Here is a 24273-nt window from a genome sequence, read left to right as displayed (position 1 = left end):
CTCAGAGCAGGGAAGCTCTGAGCAGGGAAGTATTTTCCCCAGGCCTCAAGGCTACTTTTGCTTCAAGAGAGGCACTTGGTTAGTTACTCTTTCCATTACAATGGCTCTTCAAAGATAACAAACTTCAATAAATAGGATAGTAGAGTAATTAGGATGAGAGATCACAGAAGTCCAGCCTAAGCCAATGGCAGTGGGGACAGGGGAGTGGATGGTGTGAATTAAATGTAGAGCAGCAAATTGACGGGGCAGACTAGGGGCAGACTAGATATCAGAGACAAAGGAGAGCAAGGCATTGGGAATGATTTCCAAGTTTCTGACATAGGGGGCCTTGACCATTTATAGCAATGGAAACTGAGGCAGGGAGCTTAGTCTGCAGAAGCCCATTGGACCAGAACCCACATCATATAGGCCTATGAACATCAGCTGAAGAATTCAGCACAGTTTGGGGTTTAATGTTGCTTTCATGGGCTGCTCTGATTCTGGCATTTGAAAAGCCTGACGTTAATTCAGCAAATCTAGTTATTATCTCCTCTTTTTCTCTGTGCAACCAGTGGAAAGTCCACTTGGAGTTATTTCTGCTTTGAGGTTGATTACACAGCCATCTGGGATGTGGTGCCCTGTGGCAATAGCTAGACTCACAAGAGTCAGCTTTGGCACTGCTGACCTGTTGGGCTGCATAATTCTTTGTTGTAGGAGACTGAACTGCACATTGTAGGATTTTTAGTAGCATCCCTGGCATCTACTCACTAGATCACAGTAGCAAAGTCTCAGCTAACCAAAAATGACTCCAGATACTGCCGACGTCCCCTAGAGGATAAATATCTGTGGACAAATCTCATCTTCCTTGGCCTGTCTCAGTTATACTGGTAATGATAAGTAAACACATATTGAATACGTTTTCCAGATACTCTGCTGGGGACATTATTTGGATTATTTTATTTAAGTTCTCCCAAAGACTTCTATGTGGAGGGTCTTAATTGTTTTCCACTTTATAGTAGAAGAAGCCAAGGCTGGCAGCGCTCTCTCTCTAGTGCTGATGATGTTAAGTGGCTATTCTTGCCCCTATATTCTAGGCAAAATTTGATGCCACCGTCTCGAAAGCTCAGACCATATGCCCAGTAGCAACCCCTACATCCTATGGAAAGATTGATATCAGATCCCTAAATATTTATTACATATTACAAACATTTACCATATACCAGGTGCTGATATAAGCACTTTCCCAATGTTAAGTAATTTGATTCTTATACCAGCGCAGTGGGGTAGTTTCTATTATTGCCTCCACCTGTGGATGAGAAAGCATAGAGAGGGTGAGTAACTTGCCTGAAGTCACAAAGCTAATAAGCAGATTTAAACCCATGCAGTTTGGCCCCAGCTCTTTCCTAATACACTATGTCTGGCACCTGGTAGCAATTGAAGCCCACTGTGCTGTTGGGCTTGGGGGTATTCCAGTAGCAATAAGCAAGCCAGAAAGGGCGGTGGTAGCCGGGGTCTTTAGAACATACCACCATTTATAGTGAAGACCCCTCCCAGGTGCATTAGAGTTCATCACCAGGGCATTTGAATTCCTTCCCAGCTGCCCTCCCCACTCTCCAGGCCCCTGTGGCTCCCAACAACCTGGAGAGCTGAATCATATTTATGGGGAGCTCCAGTGGTCAGAGTAAGCTGTCATTCTAATTTCATCTCTCTGGTCTTTCTTCCAGATGAAGGTAAGCCTGTCCCGTATTACAGCATCACCAGGAAGCTCTTCACGACTCAGGAGGTAGTGCTTCCTTCCTCCGTTATCACCTCTGGGCGTGGGCATCTTTCTCAGAACCATGAAGTAGCTAAACTTGCTATGAGCAAGGAGACAAGCCAGGAAGGTGTATGTGTGGGAAGGTGGACTCACAAGTACTGGCTTGGGCAGATGGGACAGAAGGACAGATGTGCCAGCCAATAGACCATAATGACTAATGACCAACCAGATTAACATCAGGAGAAGCAAAACATTCATACCACAGCCTCTAAAGGCATAGAGTGGGGTGATGACAAGGAGAATGACAAAAATTGTATCAAAGCAGACCCACAGGGCCCCCTTCCCAACTTGGGGTGACCTGGCAGGGAGAATGCCAACACTGAGCTGACCTCTGACCCAAACCTAAGCCAAACTTTCAGTGGGCTAAGATCATCCAGATCATCATAACCATTTTTTCCCTATTCCGGCACCTTGCCCGGTAACGCAGGGTTTAGTGGTCATAGAGTAAAACTCTGAGGCGCCATCTGCAACCCTGTTGGAGCTGGCCCCACAGGACACACAGAAGAGCAAACAATCCACAGGGTCTCTTCTCTATGGAGTTTCTCACCATGGTTTTTAGAAAGATCTGAAGAGGCAACTAGCTGGACATTGTGGACTTATTCATGATAAGCCTCCCATGGCTGGGGTCGGAAGGGTTATACACACAACACCAAGTCTGAGTTCCCAGGATGTCTAAGCAATTTGTTAAAAAGTAAAAAAAAATCATTCATCCAACAAATATGTATCAAGAAAGGCTCTGTTTAAGACAGGAAGCTGGGGGGCTGAGGGCAGGCTGGCAGGTACGGAATACAAGAATGAAGTCATGATTGCCCTACCCCAAGCGGCCTCAAGGTCCTTGTACCAACCCCTCTTGTGGGTAAGGTTTCTTCTCTGCTGTCTGTCTGTACAGAGTCAGCTGCCTGTGGCACAGAACTTCCCTGAAATTCAATCCAGTAATTGTCCCCAGATGACAGATGCTTACCATCTAGAATAATCTCGGTGGGTATTTCAATGGGCTTGTCCTTGAGCCAAGGAAAGAAGACAAAGGAACAGAGGCAGTGTGTCTCCCTGCCTGGAAGACCAGCACTGTCTGGAAGGTGCTTGACAAACGACATCATACTTTCATATGTGTAGATGACCTCACTGAATCATTTTAACAACCTTGTACCAGGATAGAGCAGAGTCTGTGGCATTATCCATATGAGGAAGATGAGGGCAACAATAAAACCCACCATCTATTAAATACTTGCCCAGTGTTGGGCACTGGGCAGGTATTCTATGAATATTTGCTGCTTAACCCTCATAGTGACCTCTCTGACCGTCACCATTTTGTTGATACGGAAAATGAAGGTCAGAGAAGTCAAGTGATGTACTCATGGTCACACAGCTAGTTAGTGCCAGAGGCAGGATTTGAACCCAGGTCTGACTCACCCTAAGCCCTTGATCATAAGCACTGGAATTTATATACAGGTTTTCATGATTTACTGAAGGTACACAGTGGAGGAACAGCAGCACCCTGAGCGCACGCATCCCGCTCCAGGATCCTCCCCCACCCCTAGATGCCTCTGTGGAGTCCCTCAGAGTGGGTGGCTTCCAGCTTCTCTCATCTAACCACCTGCTCTGCTGCCCTACTCTGCCCACACGGGGGACAGCTTCCTTTTGCCTTGCACTAATGAGCTCTTTAAGCCCAGGCAGTGGCCTGGGGTGCCAGATGAGGGCCGCAGGGGGAGTTAGCTGAGAACATAGGCGTCTCCTGCTTGTTTTGGGAAGGCCCCAATTCTGGACCACCCAAACTGCTCTTAGCCAGGGCTCTACTTGCGAACTCCGACACGGACTTGGCAGCTTTCCTGATCCTTCTCTACCTCCTGGTAACTCCCTTGGGCCAAATGCTCAAGTACCATAAACCACTCAAAGCTCCATGACCAGCACGCTGCTGGCGCTGACGACGCAGCCCAGGCCGGGATGTGCATCTCCCCCACTCGGATGGGAGACAGCCGCCCACCCTTGCTCCGCAGCCCTAACTTGAAGCTGCAGTGCCTCTTCCTCCCCTCCTGGTCCATCTCAGTCTTAGCTTGATGGGCTTTCACCAGGATGCCCCCCTCCGCGGGCCAGCAAAGAACCTTCAGCATGGAGCATCTCCGCTTATGGCCAAGCACAGATTGGGTGGAGGTGAGGGAGGCTCATTGTGGCCTTTTAGTATCCGGCCATTGTGGCTCTGAATCCCATATTCACCACCTAGTTGCTGCGGGACCTGTGGAAAAGCCACATTTCTCACCACACCGGAACATTCATCGCGACCATGGGTCTTAGTACTCCCACCTCTCAGGGTTGTTCTAGAATTAAAGGTGATGCTGCATGTTAGGTGCTGAGAGCAGGGCCTGGCATGTAACAGCTATTCATGCAGTGAGGCCCTCCCCTCTGCTCATGCACACGCATGCTCAAACCTCTTCCTGTGGTCACCTGTCACAGGCTGGATGACTTCCAAAAATAAGTGGATGCTTATGCACACTTTTCCAGAGGAAGGTGAGGGAATGGAGGCAGCTTGGTTCCAAATGGTTTTGCATCATGGAGCCCTGCTGGAAATGACCCAGCTGCTTCTGGTGTCACTCCTGCTTGGAGAATTCTGGGGTCACATGCAAGTCCAGTCCCCAGACCCGATCATGCCACGCCTACACACACAGCGATGAAACCGAACATTTATGACCTTTCCTGTGGCTCAGAGACACACCAGAACAGGGCACCTTCACACAGAAGGCACAGGTACCAACGCCTCGGCTCAGCACTGGAGACTCCCCTTACGAGACCCCTAGCCACAGTTTCGGGCTGAGCCATTATGTGTCCCTCCCATTCCTGGTTCCCACTAAATGCTGGCGCTCTCTCCCCCCTTCCCCTTGGCATGCTGTTCTCTTTATTCTCTTCATCTGGAGCGCCTCCTTTCCAAGCCTTATCTAAAACCCAGCACGTTAAACTGCTTTCCCAGTGAAGACCTTTCTTAAAGTTTTCTTTTGTAGGTGAATGTTATAAATAAGTAATGATAAAAAGCATTTCTTTTGCGCCTCCTAATTGAAAGTAGTTCTCTCGCCTTCCAACTCTCCTCCTGCGAACCACTCTGAGAAGTGAGAGGACAGGGCCAGGGGGCCAGGTCCTTTTGTCTTCTTGTCCTGTTGTCTATGGAAGACTGTAAACTCCATGAGGGCAAGGACTGTATTTTATCTATTTATGAACAGGATATCCTAAAAGGACATGGTCCAGCCCAGGGTTTCTCAATATCACCACTCTTAATATTTGGGGTCTGGTCATTCTTAGTTGGGGGTCTGTTCTGTTCATTGTAGGCTGTTTACAGCATCCGTGGCCTCCAGTCACCAGATTCCAGACCCATTCTACCTCCAAATGTGACAACTAACAATGTCTCTAGATGTTACTAAATGAGGGAAATGCTTTCCCAGGGAAAGTGGGAGAGCAAAATCTCCTGGTTGAGAACCATGTTCTCAACTCCTGATCAGTACGTTTTAAAATATTTTATCATTAAAGAAAGCAAATATACCTAGAGGTAGGAAGAAAGAAGAGCTAGTGAACCTGGTGTCTACCATTCTGCTTCAAGAACGATTAGTAACTTGGGACTCTTCTGTCATCTATTACCACCTACAATTTTTCTGGAGTGTTTTAAAGCAAATCTCAGGCAATATGCCATGTCTCTCATAAATACGTAGGCCTGTATCTCTAAAATATAAGACTTTAAAAATGATCACAATACCATCACATCTTATAAGATGAATAATTATTACTTCTACTTATTATTATTATTATCTACTACTCAGCCTATGTTCAGATTTCTATGATTGCCTCAAATCATGGACTTATTTTTTTCAACTATTTTGTTGAAATCAGGATTAAATAAGGCCATGAAATGCTTTTAGATTTCTTTTAATCTTTTTCATGACATTTATTTGTAAGCATAACCACTACATATATTAAGTTACTGAAAATGAGAGGTGCTGAACCAATTTTTGAGGCAAAGGAAGAGGGTTTTTGAAATTTTCTTCCTTGAAGGGATTAAAGATAAAACAAACTTGTTATCATGGGCTTTGGTTTAGTGACATACTCCTGACCTAAAATACCACTTACTTCATGCATTTATAAATAAATTACTTCATGTTTGCTTTGAGTGTATTTGTATGTTCAAAATTCAATTAATTCAACTCACTCCCTTCAAGAGAACAATGCTATATGTAACTCAGAGAAGAAACCTGACTTTCCACTGTTATTTTTTTCTCTTTTGGCCTTCTATTCAAAAGTCAAGATGAAATGGAAAAGCATCTTCTATTGAAATTATTTGCTGTAAGATCAGGAAGTTCAGATATTTAAAGCAATTGCTTGGCTAATAGTCCCTTTGATCAGTGATACACTCAGTTTAAGGATATGTTTTGAGACTTTAGGTAATGACTTTCTCTTTGTGTTTACAAGATTATTTCTACAGCAAAATAAGAGTACGATTTATTTTCCTCTGCACAAGTAACCTCAGGGTAATAGGAAAAATTATATATCTATCATGTTGCATTGTTGCTTGCTTGGAGAAGCTGCAATTTGTTTTCCTCTCGAAATGTTTGCTTTCCTTATGACACAGAGGATATTTGGAAATATATTATGTATGCATTTGCTCTATGCATATATTCTTGCCCTTGGGTGGAAATCTAGTGTCCATGGAAGAATGTGGTATTTGATTGAAAGCCAGAGGGCCTGGTAGTTTTCCAGCAGTTACAGTTCATGGTTCTGCTTGAAGCAAATACCTCCAACTGTGGATAATGGACCTTCCTTGAGAACTTGAAACAAGTTGCTGGTTAATGTCTCTGAAACAGCCTGTTAAGACTGTTACTACAAATTAGAGTCTGGATCATTCCGAAACCCAAATAGACTTCTTTCATCTTCCAGATGGCCGTCTGATTGGGAGCTGGGCAGGATCACGTTTCAGGTTGTGACTTAATGATTCAGGACAATATTTATGGTTATTACTTGACAGAGGGCAGTGAGGAAAATTAAAGCACAGCCCCATGCTTCATTTATGACAAAAAACAAATTCATGGCAGGGTTGTGGATTAGAGATGGCATCTCCAAGCTCCAGGCAAAGTCCAGCCACAGTTCTGAGACGACCCACTTGGCCAGGTACAGCTTGGTTGGGCTGGTAAAGTCCCAACTTCACAACTCCAGTCATGCCTCATCTCTAGAAACAACCCAGTAATTCTCTACAAGAAATTTGGAGACAGGTAGAGCTGTGAGTGAGAGATTTCAGAGGAGGCAAATAATGCAATTATGTTCTCTGCTGCTATGATGACTACATGCAGCTGAAATATGTTTGGGGGCACATGTTTGACTTTATTATTATAGTTGGTAATATCAACAGAAGGAAAAATAATTATGCCTGCCAGTTGTGGGCATTCTGTTTATGTAGTGTGTAATTTCTGCATTAACTTTTCCTTCTAAAACATGTTCTACATTATATAATATTTATCTCTTACATAACCCAGAATTTTAGGAATTGGGTAATTGCTTGCTATGGGAAAGAGAAAGCTAAGATGGTGGGGAAGGTGAGAGATAGAAGGGGGACAAATAAGCTTGAGTCAGTAAATGAAAGTGCAGATTGTATGGAAGGAAAGCCGGGAGAAAGTTTATCTTGTTTCATTAATCCTCTACTCACTCTGAAATGAGAATGCACGTGTTGTCCTGGGGGTGGGGGAAGAAGAGAGAAAACTAAACCATATGCCATTAATACATTTGACCAACTGTGACATTTTTTAAATAAGGTTTTAACCGGTTTTATTACACCAACTGTGTAATTTCAAAACCACTCTGTCATTTATTATATCTATTATAAACAAGTACTTTGTTTAACCAAGCCAATAATAACCTTCACAGACAGAGAAAGTTGGGATTTGAGAGAACCAAATCCTCTGATTGTTTAGGTAAAGGGAAAGAGATTCCTTGGTCAGAAATAGAAAAAAGCACATCATCTTGAAAAACAAATTTTTTTTTTAATTTATCACCCTAATGCCAATAATTGGACATCCTCTTCTGCGGTTTGCAGGGATGACTTTCCAGCACATGAAGTCTCCCACCAAGTGTGCACCGAATTGGTTCCACACTCACAGTCTGTGCTTGGGCCCCAGCTTCCAAAGGGCTAGCAAAGCAGGCTGCCTTGTTGGGGAGGGGTATTTATTGGTGGTGAAGCTGAATGGAGGAGTAATAAATTCTTAATTTTTTTGGCCTGATGAGCTTAAACTACAATTGGCTGCTGATGCCAGAGGGGCAAGAAGATGAGGAGAGAAGTGTCCTTGCTTTTTTGTGTCCCTAAGATGCACCTGACACCCTCCTGTGTTCAAGGAAAAGGCTTCTGCTTCTCCAGGATTGCTCAGCTGGTGGCCTTTCCACTTTTGACTTTGTCTTTTAACTCGCTGCTATGTGCATCGACATTCATTTATTTCTAAGCACTTGACTTTGTTCTGCTTCTGGAGAAAGCCAGGCTCTCTCATTGTGCAGAAAAGTAGATTGAATACTCATTAGGCGAACTGTGTGCACCCCTTGTTTTCCTCTGCGGATGGTGCTCAGGGTGAGTGAGGCCACACCTGTCTCCTTTACTGAAGGTAAGAATTGGTGGTACTTTGGGCTGAGCCCTTGGGGAACACTGGGGACTCCATCCTGGCTCACGGGAAGAGCACAGCCTTTCGAGTGGACAGTTAGGTTCGCATCTTGCTTTTATTCTCCATGTGACCAGAGGAAATTAACCCTGTGAGCCTCCAACTTCATCTGTTAAAATGGGGACAATAATTCTAGCTTCACAGGGTTGTAGAAAGCATGACAGGAAATCACCTGCTTGAGATACAGGAAAAATACTCCCCAGTTGAAGGTTCATTGCTGATCTCCACAAAAGGAAATCCATTGCACTGGAAACACAGTACTATCCATGACTTATTCCACACAGTTGCAGCAGGAAACATAAACACAAAGCAGTAGACCCCCCAGTCTTCCCAGGTGGCCCCTGTTCCCTAGGGAACCCCTTTCCTAGTGCCAGTGTCCCACCATGTCCCTCTCCTCTAAATTGACCTTGCGTCTGTGACTTCCGCACAGTGAGTTCTGGGACATCCCTTATGTTGTTGCTTTATATTGTTGGAGTCATATAAAATATTGCCAGGTTGAAATTGACCTAATTTGCCTTCTGGATCAATGCTTCTACTTGGCAGGGGAAGTCCTGGGACCCAGGGGGTGTGTGACCCCCTAGGGACTCAGCCTGCTCGTGGTAGAGCCAGGTCTCAGGTACACAGGCCGGTGGATCCCACGTCTGAGTCTTACATTGTTATTTAACTCCTGTGCGTTCATGTGTGGCTCTTTCCCACACCTCCACTTCTAACACAGACATACCTCTTCATACAACATTCCTTGTAGGTAGATCTGCATTTTGAAGTGGGAAGTCAACGAACACTTGCTGAAATGAGAAGAGGAGGCATTTCTGGATATGTCAGCGAACAGCATTTTATCTAGTAGCCTCCCCTTCACTTTTACCCTTCGGTTTTACTGACATATTGATCTGAAAAGCAATACAGATAAAATTTTCATGTAGGAAGGGGAGCTTTATTCCAAACCAATGGCCATTGCATTCTTTTCCTGGGGAGCTCCGCTGTCCTTGTGAAGGGGGAAGCTGAGCTGTGTGAATGACTACACACCATGAAAGGTTCCTTTGGGCAGGAGGGACAGGGGACATACAGGGCCATTTCAACATCTTTGTTTGAACAGAAACTACCGAGAGTAGTTTAACTTGGTCCTAAGCTCAACCACCCAGCAGCTCCCACCCTGGCTCACTCTCAGACACACTGGTGGGGGTCGAAGGTTCAAAACCAAATGGAAAACATTGCACAAATGCAGCGAGAGCAGTGAATGCAGGCAAAGTGGAGGCCTGGCTGCCAGTTAGGAGAGAAGTGAAACAGAGGACACCTGACACCGGGCGGAGAAGGCAGGAGGGTTTCAAATATGTATTGAATTCCGTTTTCACCAAGAGGTCAGCTTTAATCAAGTTCTCCATGTAAATGTTACCAATAGAAAACAAATAATGGGGGTTAAATGGCTGCTCTCAAGGTCAGTGACTCTTGGTCAAGCTGGAAGATTTCACGTCAAATGGACCAGTTGGAATTTACCTGGAGGGCCTCCACACTGGGCCATGAAACCTGAGCCTTGCTGACTCCCCTCACTGTCAGGGGCAGTGCAGAGCTACTCAGCCTGGCTGGCTGGCTTTGCTCTCCGCTTGTTTGTTGAGTAAGATGCGCTGGGGTCCTGGGTTTCATAAACACAGAGGTTCCAGTTTCTCTGTGACTGAGTATTAAAGTGAATGTTTGATGCACAAGCTGATACACCCTACTTGCTGGTATCACCAGGGAAGGACAGTGGGTGGTCCTGGGAGGACACTCTTCCCTACTGGTTCTGGAGGTTGCAGTCCCTGAGGACCTGCACCCCTTTCCAAGATGTGCTACAAGATCTGACTATGAGGATAGGGTCATTCAATAGAACAAAAGCCAAGCCAGACCTGTAAATCCACTTGACATAATCCTGATCCTCTGGGCGCGGTTGAGCAGGTTCTCCCCTTTGACTGTCCCTTTGCTCTGGCCTGGCTGTGCAGAGGCACACGCATGCAGCAGCATTTGTCTCTGTATTCTGTTGTGTCAACTGCCCCATTCCCCAAACTCCCCAAAACATTGTCCTCATCCCTCTCACACTATCAACAAGTTTTCCTACCCTCGTGGAGTTTATAGTCTTCCATAGAAGATGACAAGACAAATAGAACCCTACAAGCCCCCTGGCCCTTCTCAGAGTTACTGCTCTACAGAGGGGATGGAAGGAGTGTGAACCTTTTATTTGGGAGGCGCAAAAGAGATGCTTTTTATCATTACTTATTTATAACACTCACCTACAAAAGAAAACTTTAAGAAAGGTCTTCACTGGGAAAGCAGTTTAATGTGCTGGGTTTTAGATAAGGCTTGGGGAGGAGGCGCTCCAGATGAATAGAATAAAGAGAACAGCATGCCAAGGGGAAGGGGTGGGAGAGCGCCAGCATTTAGTGGGAACCAGAAATGGGAGGGACACATGAAGAGCCTGAAACTGTGGCTAGGAGTCTCGTAAAGGGAGTCTCCAGTGCTGAGCCAAGGCGTTGGTACCTGAGCTTTCTGTGTGAAGGTGCCCTGTTCTGGTGTGTCTCTGAGCCACAGGAACCAAGGTTATAAATGTTCTGGTACATTGCTGTGCATATGGACATGGCATGATCAGGTCTGGGGAATGGACCTGCTTGTGGCCCCAGAAGTCTATGCTGAACTCTAGTGTGCTCTTAACCACAACTTACAATGCCTCTTTAAAACAAACCATCAGGGCCTCCCCTGGTGGCGCAGGTGGTTGAGAGCCGCAATGTGAAGCTGTCTGCAGCCTCTGCAGCGCCAGTTTAATCCCAGCCGGCCGGGGAGAATCCCATATGGAGCGGCAGACCTCTCCTGTCTCGCCTGCTGCTCCCCTCAGCAGTGTATTTCAGTCAGTCTGCCTGTTCTGTTCCCCACTCTGTCTCTGGTGAATCCTCTCACCCTCCGGTGCATCTGGCCTGTACCCCGGTTCTTAGATGCATGAATAAATAAATCTTTAAAAAATAAAATAATTCATCAAGCTATTAAGAACTATTAGACAGATATTCCCCAGCAGATGCTCAGCAGCATCCGGAAGTTACATGACTGTCCAGGTTGGTCCTTGCTCATCACTGAACCTCACATCCAGAGGGAAAGCATGTGGCCACTGCCATAGTGTTAGCTTGTTCCTCATCTAGTTCAACACAAAATGGCAAGGGGGATGGAAGGCTGCTGCCTGTGACATGCACCTCTTGTCATCTTTATGGGTATGCCAGGCCATAAAACCTGGAGCCATAAGACAGGAATAACCACATTATCTCTTATAAGACAAGAAGGAAAGGAAGGTGAACATGGAGAAATGGATGTGTGAAAAATACTAGTTCAAATAAACAATCTACATAAATTAGCACGTGCATAGGAGCATTGTTATAAAATGTAGTCTTCATCAGAGAGGCTGGTAAGTACCTTAAGAGGGACTGACAAGTTCCTGACATCTGGCTCCCGGTAACTTTAAAATATAACTGTATGCAGAATATTTACCATGTCTAAATAATGTTACAAAATCATCTGAAATGAAAGCTGCTAAAATCTATAATATGTAAATATTACATATATTGTGTAATTAACAGGGATTAAAAATGTTTATTCACATATCTAATTTCCAGGGGGCTTAGATATAAATGTGTCCTGGTGATCTGTTTTGGGAAAATATCTTAAAGGGACTCTCTCGGTTAAGAACTAATTGTAACTCGGTGATCCCAAAGGAAAATGGAACAAAGACCTTAAAGATCTTCTTTAATTGAAAGAAGGGAGGGACAGTTGCCTTTTTTTCTCTGGATCCGGGACAGACTAAATAGAAGGAGAAAATGACCTAAAGCCTGAAGGATTTAGATCAAGAAAACACCAAGTGTTCCTCTCAGAGGATTGTTTTGCACAGACTGTCATTTGGTGTGAAATGAAGAGAAAAACACGAGGATGGCTCGGGACTCTTTCAGGAGAAGAAATAAGGGAGAATAGCTCCCAGCCTTGCTAAAGAAATGTTGAAACCAGAACCACACCAAGGAGCCATCCCAAGGAGGTTAAAATGAGAGGACTGGGGCCTCCCCTGGTGGCGCAGCGGTTGAGCGCTGGGCTGAGAGGCTGCCAGCAGCCTCTGCAGCGCCGGTTCGATCCCCCGGCCACTGGGCAGTCCCACAAAAAAAAAAAAAAAAAAAAAAGAGGGGTTTTCAATTATTGGCTGTGAAACCCTGGGCCAGTTACATCACTGCTCTGGGCTTTACTTTTCTCATCTATGAAAGTTCAGTTTTGAACTGAAGGAGCTCAAGCTTATTTCCAGCTCTAATACTTCTTCAATTTGAGGTTCCTTTGGCAAGGGGTCAGTATGCAGTGGTTTGCTCGGGATGGTGCTGATGTTTTATCTATTGTCTTGGCATAATTATTAATAATGCACATTTTTACTCTCAAAGTATATTGGTTTGGACCATACATAATATAGTCACCCTACTTATAGCAGTTAATATAGGAATTTTTACTTGATATCAACTTAAATTGACTCCCACAATACCGATATTAACCAAAAATGAGACAGAAATATTGAAACCAACAACTAGGTCCTTTTCTTTCAAGAAACAAATGAAAGCAATAATAACTCTGGTTTATTGAGCTGACCACATGCCTGACCTTCTAGCCTAGGACTTTCCAAGCATTAGCTAATGTAATTTTCTAAAATTCTAGATGTTAGATGTTACTCATTTCTCTTTTACACTTGGGAACACTGAGGCTCAAGAGGTTAAGATAACTTGCCCAAGCCAGGATTTGAACTGAGGTCTCTTGGACTCCCAGGAACCAGCATTTAAACATCCTGTCATGTTGCTGGCAGAAGAATGCATTTTACTAATATCCACAGTACCCCCATCCCCAAGTGCCTTGACTAGTTTTAGCAGCCAATCTTCTTGGCTGTGAAAGCAAAACCTTTGTAAGTTCCAAACCATTCCATATGACATTTAGATGTACAGAGGAAAATCTTCCAAAATCATTATGATTTCATGAGAGAAACTTTTTTTTCTTTGCTTTCCAAAAGACACTCAGGCCCCTGGGTCACTGTGAGAGAGTCTTTGGAACGTTACACTTTTTGATATTTACTAAACAATGCCTGCCCAGAGATTATTGGGAAATTGTCACGTTGATTAAAGCAGGATGTTCCTGTTACCCAGCAAGGCAAACGGTTGAGTGATAAAAGCAGTCCAGGGTTCTAAAATCATTTTCAAAGCAAAGGAGGGTCTGAACAAAATAAATGATTTGAATGCAAGACATAAACAACCAAACAGACCTGCAAACAAGACCAATAATGAGGCATCTGGGACACCAGCTCTGCTCCTGATGACTTTCAGGGCGAGCCTTGATGCCTTTCAGATTTTCAAAGAAAAATAAACCGGTGACAAAAGAACAGCAGCTGTGGGCACAATAAGGAAATTAGTTGGAGCAGATTTGTAATTAAGCATTGAAAATGGATCAGTATGATCCCCTCTTCCCCCTCTGTGTGCAAGTACCTTTTGCTCTTTGCCTCTTTTCAACCCCCGCCCCCCCCCTTTTTTTAAATAAACAACAGTTCAGTTTCAGTCATGTATGCCCCGACGTGGGATATTAGCTAAAGATACGAACTTTTTCCTGGGAAAAACAAGAAATTAGCTCTTAAGAGGCACAGAAACCCATGAAGTAAAATAACATTGACTTTGGGTTCCCATTTTGTTTTTATTTTTGTCATTTTATAACTTTGGAAAGATAGAAAAGTTGTTTCCTTTCAAAAGGGTGTATATTTATAATGAAGGAAGGGAAAAAGATCTGGGTTGTTGTGAGGACAATTACTCTTCATTCAAGATGATACAAGATGAAATTAAAATTTTACCATCTTCATCTTTGTGTTATGTCACTTAACAATAGCATCACAGACAAATAAAATTTAGGTTCCAAAGATATTGTTAGATACTGGAGGTTTAAAAAATACATAGCAGTATGTTTGCATGGAATGAAGTTTAGTTAAATACATTGATTCTGCCTTCTAGGCTAAAGATGGTCCCTACCACCCCTCCATGTCCATCACTTCGCTCTCCCAGCCCTAAGCCCAGTCAGACTGACCCTTTTGGGTATCACGGCTGAGAATCCTGGGCAGCAATGAGTGGAGACAGATCTAAACCCTTCTTGAACTAGAAATTAGTGTGTTTCTCAGAGGAGCCGATTGTACTTCCTGGTTTACCCTGGAGAATGGCCGGCCGTCCCCCTGCCTCTAGGGTCCTGTCTCCTTCTTCCTTTAAATTGCTTTAAGTCAGAGAAACAAGGTAGGAAGCGTGGGTCAGACCTAGGTGTCCTGAATCATTAGTGCACTGGCTCCTGGGGGGGCCACCAGACTCTGACGTTTGACAGCAGTGAAATGTGACAAGAAAGTAAATACCCTAGTGCGCCCCTTAGCCAGAGGTCAGCCGTCCCTCAACCTCCACCTTCTGGAACGCAGTTGAGAAACAGGAAGGAAGCAAGAGAGGCTGGAAGCAGCGGAAACACCAGTCACAAAGCAATGCACTTTTAACTATGTCTAATTGACTCTTAATTAACACACACTCCTAACAAGCCCATTTATGTAGTCTCCCAGACCACAACAAATTAAAAGCAGAAAATTAGAGGGGAGCGAGGAAGGAGGGAAGAGAGATTAGTAGTGATCACACCGAAGGCAGTAAGAAACGATGGCAAATAGCCTGGCATCAAAGGAAGAGATTAAAATCACGCCCCGGAAAAACAATCCCAGAATTAGCAAAATCAGCCAACTACAGCCATTTACGTCGGGTCAGACAGCAAGGCAGGCACATTTGTTACTGAACACCCAGGTCTGAGACAACGTGTGCCACGTGTGAAGGAGAGAGCCAGGCACTGGGAACACAGAGACCTTGGCCAAGTCCCCATGGCCCAACCCCTGTGACTCTCCCCTTAGCATGCTTGGGGATCTCCCCAGGAGCTTATTTTAAGTACACAGCCGCCCTGCCCCCTGAGATTCTGAGCAAAAACAGATCTCACCCAGGATTCTGCATATTCCCAAGGCCCCACCCACTGTGATGGTGACTCAGAATCACATTCTCAAAAGTATCGAGAAGTAACTCCTTCACCAAATTGGGAAATAGTTCATTCAACTCATTTAGTATTCTGTGCCTTGATGCTTCTGTAAAAGAAAAGATCTCTACCATCTCTAAATTTAGAGAGTATATCATCTCTAAATTTCCTTGCAGCTTAGCGTGTTAAGAACACTTGACCATTTTATGTGAACTCCCAAGCAACTGCTGGGCAGTCAAGGAAATTTCATGAGGATGAAAAATAAAGGAGGCCTAGTAGAATGCGTTCAGTGTCTCTTTTCTTTTTTGAAATTGGACACTCTGTCAGTAAGAATTTTGGGGGGCACCCACTTCAATAGACAGTATCATTGTGTGTGTGCTACTAAATGAACATATTGTTTACATCAAAAAACATATACTAAGGTAAGATTAAGACATAAATTAGGAGTCCTAATTTTTTTTTTCACATACATGTTTTAAGACCACTGGGATAAATTTTAGGACAAATTCTATTCCACATCCATTAGAATGTGGGCTATTTTGAGGGCAAATTTTGATTTTTTTGTCATTATAGTCTCAAAGCCAGCAGTTCCTGGTTCATGGTCCAGGAATATTTTTAATTGAATGAATGTCTTGGGATCTGAAATGGCTAAGCATTGGTCAACAGTATGACTGAATATAGAAGATAGTGAAGAATTATCATTCATATTTGAGGAAACTGCTAGAACTCTCAGAATAGATCAATATTTATGAAAATCATAAAGTCCTCTCTGGGTCAAGAAATTGGCTCATAGTTCATGAAAACTTTGTAGACATGGCAAAGGTGATAGATACCTTATTCACTCATTCCAGGACGTCTCAAACTTTCTGATTGTAGGGCCTCTTTACATTCTGGAAGGTTACTGATGATCCCACAGTACTTATGTTTATCTGGGTTGTAACTATAAATATTAACTGTACTGGAAATTAAAATGGAGAAATGTTTAAAGTACAAGAACACCCAGTTTGTTCATTAGCCTTCAGAGCAGTGAAATCTTCATATTACAAAACCTCTAGGCAGCTACGCTGTCGACTCATGAGAGAATAAGAGTGAAGAGGCAAATAACATTTTGGTTTATTATGCAATAGCGTTAGCTGGATGAACACACTGGCCAGGTCTCTGAACCCCCCAGGGGTCCCTGAACTGTACTTTGTGAATCACTGACTTAGTTGATTCCAGAGGCAAAGACCTGACCCATGTCCATTCCTGGAAGAAGGTGTCAACCAAGATGTAAGAGTGACATCTGGCTGATGAAGACTGAGGAATTTCATTTGGACAGAGGCTCCCTTGGTGACAGCTGGTGGCCCACCAAATTATGACAAAGCACGTACCGTGGTGTGCTGAATGTGGAGGACACGGTACTTATAAGAATGACCTTTTCACCTCTGAAATATTTGGAACGGGTGACCTTCTCTTCTTGACATGATCCTTGACACAGTGACCCATGTTCCTGTGAATTCGTTGCTATAGCCATTTCTGGAAATCATTAGCTTCTAGTTGCGGGTGAAGAATTGTGAAGGGTAGTTGTTCCAGAGCTCGGTCCTCAAGTTTCAATAGCAGTATCCTTTTGAACACATCTTTTTGTTTCAGCAGGAATTTTCTGCCATCTCAGAAAGAAAGTAGAATTCCCTTGTGCAGATTTTCAGCATTTTATTATTTAAATTTCAACTACACAAATATATAAATACTTGTCCAATGAATGAAATATGAAGTATGACATCAACTGAAAGTTATAACTTTTTTTTTTTTTTTGAAGGACAGATCGTTTCTTAGTTCAGAATGCAGGAAGATTCCTCTCTTCTTTCTTTCTCTCTCTTCTTTCTGGGGTGGATTCCCTCTTACATGGGTTGGTTATTTTGCAGATGGCTTAGGGGACCAGGACAGAGACTTGCTAGGGGTCTCAGAGCTAATCACAGCAGGTATGTCTGCTACTTGTTCATCTTTAAGGAGAGGCTGAGCAGAAATACCACCATGAAGCAGGAGCTAAGGTACTACTTTCAGAAGAAAGTTGTGGTGACCAGAGGCCTGAAGAGGCTGGACATGTGGTCCACGGCTGGGTTAGCTCTGGTGAGTCTGGAGGCCAATTGACATGGCTGAACTGATGGCCAGCACCCTGTTCAAAGGGACTCCAATTATCTAAGGGGTTGGAGGGATCTAAGGGTGATCCCTGATTTTAGAAATGAGTGGACACTGTCTTTAGCCACTGGCCTAGAAATTACATATTCAACTTACTTTATCTTTCTAAGCAAGCTCAAGGGCATTAAGAACCACTTCATAATGCTCTCTTGGTATTTGCAATGTCCCTAAAAGGTAACAAAGCTGCTTCATCTCATATTTATATCCACACAGAACTAGGGAGCTGGGACAAGGCATTCTTGCTTGTGATTGAGAGGGAGGCTGTCCAACTCCAAGTCCCCGTGCTGGTTCTGACAGGCGCTGCAAATAAGGCAGCTTCTCCCTGTTCTTGCATTTCTTATTTTACCTCATTTGGTTAAGCCACATAAGCAAAGTGCCTGGAACTTCCGTTTTTTTATCTTGAACATCATGTACTGTTCCAGTCCACAGCCAGCCACCCAGGAAAGAAGTGTTTTGTTCCTTTTAGACAGAGACCTGGCTGGCCACGTGGCCACGCTGTGGAAAGCTCTGTAAGTAACATTATCTTCTTGTCTCGATCACATTAAAAAGATCAGAACTGGAAAGTGCACAGTGTTAGAGTTGAATAGTTGTCTCTGGTCTGCTTACTTCACAATCAAATAATGAAAAGAGAAACTGCAGAGGCCAGAGGGGGAGGGGAAGCACAAAGGGGTTGGGAGAGAGGGTGAGAGGGCTAGAGAGCGAGAGAGAGCGAGAGAGCAAGAGAGTGAGAGGAATAAGCATGATCCTCTTTTCCTTCTGTCCATTTTGAGTCTTCCTAAATCCTATTATAATTTAACTGATCAAACTATCAGACCTCAATCTATTTGATATCTGTTGGGAGCCTAAACTGTGTCAATCCTTTATCTAGTCAATTTGTTATTCAAATTAATATTACATGCTTGTCACTTTTAATACTACTTGAAATATGTTTTTATTCTTTCTCTTTTCTTTTTAACTTTGATAACGTGGTTAACTATTTCATAAAATAAGTAGATGTTGCAATATTTTGGCTGGAAAAAAAGGATATTTGCACAAGTTCTCAATCTTGTCTTTTTGTTTTTCTAAGGTTTCTAGTTTTTCAGAATCTCTGTTTTAAACAAACTATTTACTTTTGATTTGCACTGTAGAGAACTTTGAGGAATTCTAAATTAAATGGGTAAAATATGTTTCAAGTTGAGCAAAAATATAAAGAAATGTAACATGGAAAAAAGATGCCTGAATCTATTCTACCTAAAAAGTTATGTCAAATATAGGTTTTTGACTTGGCTAATGAAGTCCAGAGTAGACAGGGAGAATTAAATTTTGAACTGGGCAGGAAAAAAACTATACTCTTTCTTTCTATTGTTGGGTAAGAAAATCCCAAATATAAAAATACACTTTCAATACTAGACTATCAGGAGCCAGGGTGGAGATTGGAGCTCATGGGTAATCAAAATGGCATTCTTTCCTGCTCCTCTTTGGCATGTATATCTGTACATGTGTGGAGCATAAATAGGACTGATGTGAAACACATAATGCTTTAAATAAGTTATACTCTGAAAACTTGATTCTGTGAGACAGAAAAGCTGTCGAGTTGTGCTCTTGCTCAAGCTGTCTGGCTCTGACATCTCCCCACACAGAGAAGGTCTTATTTTTCATGTTAACACACAGCACATATTTGTTTGGAATTCCTCCATCTCCCTCTCCCTTGCCATCTACCTTGCCTTGTTTTTGTAGCTTCTTGGTCTTCCTGGTGCTTGTTCCATGTGCCTTGTGGAAATTTGTGGCACTGAAAACATGCACTTTTAGGTATGTGTATTATATACTTCAATGCATTAAAATTGAAAAAAGGAAATGAGCAAAATGAATTGAAATATACGTCTATAACGTATAATAACAATAATTTGCCTTAAATAATCTTGTTGAGGGCCTCCCCTGGTGGTGCAGTGGTTGAGTGCTAGGCTGTGAAGCTGCCCGCAGCCTCTGCAGCGCCAGTTCGATCCCTGGACGAGGGTCCCACATGGCGCGACAGACCTCTCCTGCTGTGCCCGCTGCTCCCCTCAGCAGTGTGTTTCATCAGTCTGCCTGTTCTGTTCCCTGCTCTGGCTCTGGTAAATTCTCTCACCCTCCCACACTTCTGACTGTACCCAGTGCTTGTATAAATAAATAAATAAATCTTTAAAAAAAAAAAATCTTGTTGAAAGCAACTATAAACCAGAGACACACTACGGTGGAGGAGGGGGATGCAGGGAGAAGAAGGATTAGGGTCAAAATAAGGGGGGGGGGTGCAATTGTATGGGGAATATAACCAAAATGAAAATAAATACATTGTGCAAAAATGAAAAATGATACAAGAATTATATAAAATAAAATATTTAAAAATAAATAAATAAAACACACAGGAAAACAGAAAAAAAAATCTTGTTGAAATGTCTCTAGCAGGGAATTTGGCACTTGCTTTGTTGGGCTGGTGGGTGGGCTGGTCTTGAGTCTAGGCCCTGCCACAGGTAACTTGGGATAACGATTTGATTTCTGTCCATGTCTCAGTATCATCATCAGTAAAAGTATGGATAGATTATTCCTCTTTACAGGGTAGGATTAAACAAGCTAATTTACATAAAAATTTGGATGTAAAGTGGCGACAGTCTCTTCTTGGAGGCCATGGAAGCATCGGTAACTAGGGTGTTCCAGCTGGTGCAGGGACGGGAACATTAGTTTTCACAGATAGTGATCATAGCCCTTCATCCTAAATAAATAAACTGTTGGTATTTAAAAGTCATTTTGTTGGCAGAATTAAGATATGTTCCCTCTCCAGGTAAAACGATCTTCCTTTCAAAACAAATTGCACGGCCAGATCTAGGGTTAATCACCCTGACACTAATAAATCCACTGGCTCCCCTTTGTTTGGAAGGGGCAGACATTGGAGAGAGTACATTTCTTGGTCTGTGGTGTAAATCTGGTACTCCAGAAGTAAAATGTTGCATGAAAGTGAATAGGTCTATGTTATTTGTTAGGGTTTATGACAAAGGCCAAATTCTAGGGTGAACAAGCAGGGGAAGGAAGAAGTTCAATGTCTTGTTCAATGTGACTGTTTCTGTGTCTCCATGGGCTTGGTGGGTTTGAAAATTGTAAAGTCTGAAGTCTTTGTTCCCTCCTTTTGTTCCCTCCATCCACAGAGCTGGCCCAGAAGCATTTATAAGATGCCTACTGTGTACTCTTTCACCTCGCCTGACGTCCTGCCTTCTTCACAAAGACCCATTCTAATTGTGCCAACGGTGAGCTCTGCTTGCCACAATTCTGTCAAAGCAGACAAATTAAACATGTCAGGTGACATATGGAAGAAAGGGCTTTCTGATTTATTATGGAACTTTTTATGGATAAGAGTTATTTCTTTTGGCTTGGTCCTGGCTCTCAAGGCTTGATCACATTTCAAGGCACCGTAGCCATTTACTCAATTATTCTAGGTCCTCATCTGTTCACATGCATGTCTCTGTGTGTGTACACATATAGTTTGGCTGGAAAGCTGCAGCAGGGCCGTCGATGACAAAAGAAGGATGAAATGAAAAAGTCAAATTTCCTTCCAGTCCTCACTTCCCTAAAGCTTAAAATCATAGCGATGGCTATCTCACTTGGGAAAAGGACTTTAGGTCACATGGCAGTGAAAAAAGATCTTTAGTGTGTGGACAAGTTTGAAAATCCTGTACTATTTACTTGGAGAAGCATATAGAAAGCTCTAAGCCATTCCTCTCCCCCACCCCAGGTATGCAAATAGGATGCCATTGTGTTTATTTCTTATGGTGTAATCCTTTACATATATATAAAAAAAGACAGAGTAGTATGGAGAGGTCAGGTTTGGGGATGATCATTCTCCCTCTAACTTTTTAGATGTCACAACCAGATGAAGGATAATTTAAGAAGCACAGAGCAAGGTGATGGGTCTTGCAGAGCTGCCTGTCTGTTGGACCTGGAGGAAAGCTTATCCCAAGCAAGGTAATTTACGACAGAGGACGAGCTCAGCTCCCTGCAGGCAGCAGAACCTAAGTTCTCCGAAGAACTGCTTTATTGGAGAGAGCTGTACAGTTGGAGTCAGGATAAGTTATGGCTTTCCCCTTTCTCCTTTTCCATGTTGTGCTTGTTATTTATTATTTGTGGGTAGGGATGAGAGGGTTCACTTTACCAACTTTTGAACCCTCTCTAAATTCATGGCTCTGAAGTTTTGAACCATCCCTGAAGCTTCCTGCATTTGAGTTCCTATTCTCTTAGCATTCTGCAGCTTCCCATTGTGAACAGAGAAAGCCTCTAAAGCTTTACTTTAAAAAGGTAGAAACAGTTCCTCACACATCAAATAGCTCTTTAAAAACAGCAACCAATTTTGATGAGTCAAGTGTAATGAATTGAAAACATATGCTCCAAATCTCCCCCAGTTGCTGCAGCAAGTTCATGACTGGATTACTATTAAGCATTATTGGCTTCAAAATTGATACGAAATAATGGACAAAAGAGAGGCCCAGACACACTAATTCTTTTGGTTTCTACTGCCTTGTTCCTAATTTCATATAAAATGGACTTTGGTTAAGTTCTGAATATTAGAGAGAAGAGGAAAGCGCAGGACACATTTATATGCAACAATCTGCCAAGTAACAACTCTGCACTAAGAAATAGGGTATTTTGGCCAAAGATTTAAATTTTGGGTTTAATGATTATACCGTTAGGAGGCAGAATTAATTTTGAAGTTGGGCTGCCTAACTCTCCATGCTTTTGGTGTCCTTCTCATCATCTCCATGCAGGCAGTTCATTTGGTGCTTCCTTCCCAAGCTCCTAGTCCTGTCCTTAAGAACCCTGGGAGGTTATTTGGGTCCGGTGCTTTCCAAGGCCATTGTCTTTCTGAAAGTGAGCCCTGCGGTTGCACAAGCAACTATACAAAGGCAACCTGGGATGTAACTGTGGAAATCCCAGGAAATTCTGCTCTTTAAGGTCCTGCATACAGGTGTGCTCAACCTCAGGCTGTTTCAACCTCAGGGGATCTAGGTGGGGGCAGAGCTGACTTTGGGGAGTGGAGATGATGGTTTATGGCAGCGGTTCAAGAAATGGCAGGCTAAAGAATGACTTGACGGTGGGACAACAAATGCACATCTGCTGCCTACAGGGTGACGCTCTGTAACGTGTGCCTGGGAGAAAGCGGCCCTGAGGCTACAAACTGGACAGAGTCACACAAGGAATGCCTACTTTGCTGCGGACATTCTCCCTCCACTCTTGGGAAAACACTTGGCATTTTCTACAGGTCCGAACTAAGTCCCCACCTGAAGAAGATGGGCTTGCCGACCGCCACCCGCCTTGAAGGGTGGAAGTGTTGGGGGGGGGGGCAGTGTAAGAACTCCCTCAGAGAGTCTGGGGTCCCTGCTTTAAAGGTAAGTCTCCACATAAAGCACCAAGCACTAGGAAATTGTGTTTTTAGCATCAGACCAGAAGCTCAGGGGGAAAAGCAGATACTTTGCATGCAGTTAGCAACCAGCTTAAACCTGCTTTCTACTCATTTGTGGAGAAGAAAACACAGTTGTTAAAAGTTACTTTGTGATGACAGAATGTGCTGAAAAGAAACTGCTAAGGAAATCCCCTCACCCAGTCCTGGCCCTGGTGTCCTGTTGCCAGCTGGGATTATCTAAAGTGGGCGTCCTTAGAGAGAGCAGGAATTCTCTTCCACCACACACTGCTGAAACCTCCACATTGAACTGTTTTAAAAGCTGCAGAGAATTAAAATTAGAAGACTTTTGGAGGGAGGAGAGGGTCCTCTGGGGGCACTTTGTTTGCTTTGGTTTCTATCTCCCTCCCTGGGATGTAGTAAAAACCTGGAGAAGTCAGCACTCAAAGAGTAGGCCTTGCAGAGAAATAACCTCCCCCTTCGCCCACCCTCCCCCCATACCATAGTGAAGGGTGAGGAGCTCTTTCTGGGTTCTGGTTTTATAATCATTTCTGTTTATAGTAGGAAAGAAATATCCCCCCTTCTTGAATTTAGCACATGTCGTCTTTTCTTAACTGCTCCCCTCCTTACACAAACATTATAGGGCTAGTCCTTCAATAGGTTATTATTGAGCAGCTAATGTTAAATACAGATGAGCGCTGCCAGCTGAATGGGATGACTGTCACGCAGGTGGTAAAAGCACCATTCATGCCGAGGAGGTGATGACGGCCTACGGCGCTACCACAGTCCGAAAGGCTGATTGGGTGGGTGGGGGCAGAATGACTTGCGTGGTCTATTGAAAGTTCAAGAGAGGGTATGAGGGATGGGTGAGGGAGTCAAAAGGCAATCTGTAGGACATTGGTCCCTGAGGCATTGAATTTAGTCCCTGGGGAGCTAAGAAAATAGAGGGAAGGTGTGAGGTCTCAGGACCAGCCTTTCACTATTTCTCACACATGCACACGCCCTTCTACGGCTTATTCTCCTAACTCAGATTACTTAAAACACCAGTGCTCTACTAGGAAAGAAAAATTCCAAGTGTTCCAGAACTATCTGAAATAAAATTTTTATCGGGCATCCCAGTGGGCTGGTTGTCTGACCATGGGAATGTCATCCTTTTCTCAGAGGTCCCTGTGGGGAGGGGCCTT

The 24273-nt window shown here is 43.5% G+C and overlaps 1 long non-coding RNA gene across 1 annotated transcript in view; it reads right to left on the bottom strand.

Annotated features, from left to right (window-relative positions):
• Window positions 1–1263: 1263 nt before the first annotated feature.
• Window positions 1264–24273, bottom strand: part of LOC119248918 (uncharacterized) — a 40707-nt gene continuing 17697 nt past the window's right edge. The window contains exon 5 of the long non-coding RNA XR_005126014.2: window positions 1264–1285. This is a non-coding gene — a long non-coding RNA (uncharacterized LOC119248918). The remainder of the gene's footprint in view (window positions 1286–24273) is intronic.

The sequence above is a fragment of the Talpa occidentalis genome, unplaced genomic scaffold (genome assembly GCF_014898055.3).
Source record: "Talpa occidentalis isolate TD23 unplaced genomic scaffold, MPIMG_talOcc4v2.1, whole genome shotgun sequence".
In the NCBI taxonomy this organism is placed as follows: Eukaryota; Metazoa; Chordata; class Mammalia; order Eulipotyphla; family Talpidae; genus Talpa; species Talpa occidentalis.
This window is presented reverse-complemented; position numbering and strand designations above follow the sequence as displayed.